The following is a 4,429-nucleotide window of genomic DNA, read 5'->3' as shown; positions in this document are numbered from 1 at the left end:
CGTAGAATCTTTTTTAATACTACGTTGGCATGGTCTTGAACATGAGGTCTCTTGGCTCTGATATCATATTGAATTTAGCTTCAACCAATTATTTTAAAAGTATAAACTAATGAAGAGAGGCATGCAAGTGCAAGAAACTCAACACGCCATATAGGTCAGAGGAGGTGGTTGGTGTACTATGAACCCTCACTGGAGGTACCTAAGATGGACAACAAGAATGACGTGAGCGGGGAGTTGATTTTTCAAGTGACATGCATGGCCGAGGACCGAGGGAGTACCAGAACGTATCCAAACTAAGGTGAGAGCCAAAGAAGAACAACTCTAGGAGGCACCAACTCAAGGCATGCTAAAGATCATTGTACACTAGTTTGGAGGCTGGGGATTGATTGTGTGGGGATCATAGCGTTGGTCACAACGTAAAGAGTTAATTGCACGGAAGTACCACAATTGGGGCATCACATGTAGATTGGTACCACGATTGCTAATTTTTGCGTGTCAGTACCAACATTGGTCCAGGTTTTTGCAAAAAAGGCTAAAAGGTTGTTTTATACGTTTAACGGTATATCCGATAGCTCGGGCCCACCCGTCAGGTGCCACGCTGGCCAATCGGCGCGTGCCCGCGTGCTGACTAGGACGAGCCGCTCTCCAACTCGGTCCAGTCGCACCGGTTCGTCCCCCATCGCACCATTCCCCTCCCCTCCTCCTCCTCGACTCGTTCCTTCCGTCGCCTCCGCGCGCATCTCGACTGTTGGCCGCCGCACCGCCCCGCCGATGCCATGGTTTTGGAGGACGAAAGCAGCGACGACCAGTCTAGCCTCCCATACATGCAGTCTTCCTCCTCCATCGACGGGCTCAACCAGGTCAGTACAGTGAGTTTATGGTTAGGGTTTCAGATTTGGGATTTCTTGATTTGGTTGATTTAGGTAGGTTTTGATTTGTCCATTGTCTTTGTGCGAGCTTTTGCAGGTCCCTTTCAGCCTTGAAGATCCAGATTACAAGGGGCTTGAGCTGGATGTGATGTCCCCATGTGAGAAGCACGGCATGGCATCTGAGAGGCTTGTTGCCTTTGAAGGAACAGACACAGGCTGGAGGTTTTTAGCATGTGCACAGCCGGTATGGATTGTAGGCATAGTGATTTTTTTCTTAGTTTGTCAGTGCCATATTGAACTCTGCTTGCTGTGAACATTTTGGTTCATAGAGGTACTAGAGTAGCTTATTTAGGTCAAGCATGAGTATATTTTGCTGGAGTACAATGGCATAGTAATTTTGGTTCATAGTGGTACTAGAGTAGCTTATTTAGGTCAATCATGAGTATATTTTGCTTGCTAGAGTACTCTGCTTGCTGTGAACATTTTTTAACTGACCATATGTTTAAAAATGGTTGAACACTCCTTGATATGAACACTAGAGTAACTAACCTAGTCAGTCAGCTACTCAAGTGGCTGCTCCTCTTGTTAAATGTAGTGGTCTGATGCTAAATTTAGATATTCTTGTTGGCAATTGCAGTGGTCTTGTGTAATTACTTGCTGTATGAACTCTGTTGGTGTTGTTGTTTTTGCAGGAAGGTAGCAATTGTGGCTTTGTTGAATGGGTTGATCACCAATGGCCCCCAACAATGCAGAATGCATTATTGAAGCTATGGGCAATGGTTGAAGATGCCAAAAGTGCTAGGGTGAATGACAATCTTGAAAGTTCTTTCACTATCCACCATCTGACAGAAGAGAAGAACAAGCTAGAGGCCAACTATGACAAGCTAGTCCATGATGTGCATGAGCTTATGAATTTCCAGGAGGAAAGGGTGATTGATTTCAGATATCTGCAGTCTAACATTACATATTAGCAGGATGTAAGAAAAGAACTCATTGATCATATGAAGGCACAGATGGCAACTGAGATGGCAAAGAAAGATGCAGAGACTCAGAAACTTACTCAGAAGTATGAGCTGCTGGTCAACCTGACAAGAGCTCAAGCAACAGTCATTCAGAACTTGAAGTTGAAAAAAATGAAAGAGAAGCAAGTGCTTACTGAAGCTAAGATGAATTTGGAGCTGAAGAATGCAAAGATAACAAAGTGTCAGGAGAAGCTCACCCAAGAGAAGCTAGAGTTGAAGCTTCAGGTTGCTGATCTGCTTAAGGGAAAGGAAAAGCATATTCAAGAGAAGTGGCAGCTAGAGTTTCAGAATGCTGAGCTCATGATGAGAAATGAAAAGTTGAAGGAGAAGTTCTAGGGGATTCAGGCTATCTTGGAGAAGTGAAGAAGATGAAAATGAGATTAGTGGCATTGCTGAGCTTTTGGGAATGATGGTTGTGTAATGACCTAGCATCTAGGAACTAACGTTGTGTACGGTATGCTTGTACTAAATGTGAACTATGGCTGTGTATGTATGTAGTAGTTATGCTATTCATCCTTTTGTGAGAAAAGGATGAACTATGCATTTGAAGTTGAACTCCTGTATGTATTGTGAACAATGGATGTGTATGTAGTAGTTATGATATTCATCTTTGTGAGAAAAGGATGAACTATGCATTTTAAGTTGAACACATCTATGTATTGTGAACTAATGTGTGATATGATTGGTAGAAATGGATCAGTTTCTTATATTGTAGTGCCATGTCTGGAAAAAAAATATGATTGCTAGAAGGATATGTTTATGGATATCCTGATTATGTAGATGGATATGTTGATGATGATACATTATGACGTTGTAGCAAACCACTCATGTCATACAAAATAAAAGAGGATCAAGACCGACTCAATCTCATTGCATCAGAAGATAACTTCACTGATCCATTACATATTAAGCAAGAGCATACAAAAGACAACTTGGCTTAAACTAGAGCAACTAAACCAGACGGTACATTGCATTTAGATTGGCTGCAACTAAACCAACTAACTAACTTAAGATCTTGCCTGCAACTAAGCCAATCACAAATATAGTGAAAAGAAACAACACATTGTGAAATTTGGCCCTAATCCCTGCAATCTCTGCATTCTTCTCTCTGAGTTGAGTTTGCAGAGACAGAACCATGGCCTCCCTTGTGCCATCATCTTCACTGGGAGTTAGCTTTGGAAATTGATCTTCAGATGTAGCAACAGTTGCACCTTTAAGCCTCCAGACTTCATCACGCAGATCCCCAATGAGCTCACTCCAAAATGTGGGCAATGGATCATCATGCCATTGCACAAATCCACAACCACAGTGCTATTAAGATGCACAAACAAATTTCCAAATATATATCATTTCACATACTATTGCTGAAGGAAATATGCCCTAGAGGCAATAATAAAGTTATTATTTATTTCCTTATATCATGATAAAAGTTTATTATTCATGCTAGAATTGTATTAACCGGAAACATAATACATGTGTGAATACATAGACAAACAGAGTGTCACTAGTATGCCTCTACTTGACTAGCTCGTTAATCAAAGATGGTTATGTTTCCTAACCATGGACAAAGAGTTGTTATTTGATTAACGGGATCACATCATTAGTTGAATGATCTGATTGACATGACCCATTCCATTAGCTTAGCACCCGACCGTTTAGTATGTTGCTATTGCTTTCTTCGTGACTTATACATGTTCCTATGACTATGAGATTATGCGACTCCCGTTTGCCAGAGGAACACTTTCTGTGCTACCAAATGTCACAACGTAACTGGGTGATTATAAAGGAGCTCTACAGGTGTCTCCAAAGGTACATGTTGGGTTGGCGTATTTCGAGATTAGGATTTGTCACTCCGATTGTCGGAGAGGTATCTCTGGGCCCTCTCAGTAATGCACATCACTTAAGCCTTGCAAGCATTGCAACTAATGAGTTAGTTGCAGGATGATGTATTACAGAACGAGTAAAGAGACTTGCCGGTAACGATATTGAACTAGGTATGGGATACCGACGATCGAATCTCGGGCAAGTAACATACCGATGACAAAGGGAACAACGTATGTTGTTATGCGGTCTGACCGATAAAAGATCTTCGTAGAATATGTAGGAGCCAATATGAGCATCCAGGTTCCGCTATTGGTTATTGACCGGAGACGTGTCTCGGTCATGTCTACATTGTTCTCGAACCCGTAGGGTCCACACGCTTAAGGTTTCGATGACAGTTATATTATGAGTTTATGCATTTTGATGTACCGAAGGTTGTTCGGAGTCCCGGATGTGATCACGGACATGAAGAGGAGTCTCAAAATGGTCAAGACATAAAGATTGATATATTGGAAGCCTATGTTTGGATATCGGAAGTGTTCCGGGTGAAATCGGGATTTTACCGGAGTACCGGGAGGTTACCGGAACCCCCCGGGAGGTATATGGGCCTTAGTGGGCCTTAGTGGAAGAGAGGAGAGGTGGCCAGAGATGGGCCACGCGCCCCTCCCCCCCTTGGTCCGAATTGGACAAGGAGAGGGGGCCGGCCCCCCTTCCTCC

This window comes from Triticum dicoccoides, chromosome 5A (assembly GCF_002162155.2).
Source record: "Triticum dicoccoides isolate Atlit2015 ecotype Zavitan chromosome 5A, WEW_v2.0, whole genome shotgun sequence".
Classification (NCBI taxonomy): Eukaryota; Viridiplantae; Streptophyta; class Magnoliopsida; order Poales; family Poaceae; genus Triticum; species Triticum dicoccoides.
Note: the sequence above shows the minus strand (reverse complement) of the source record.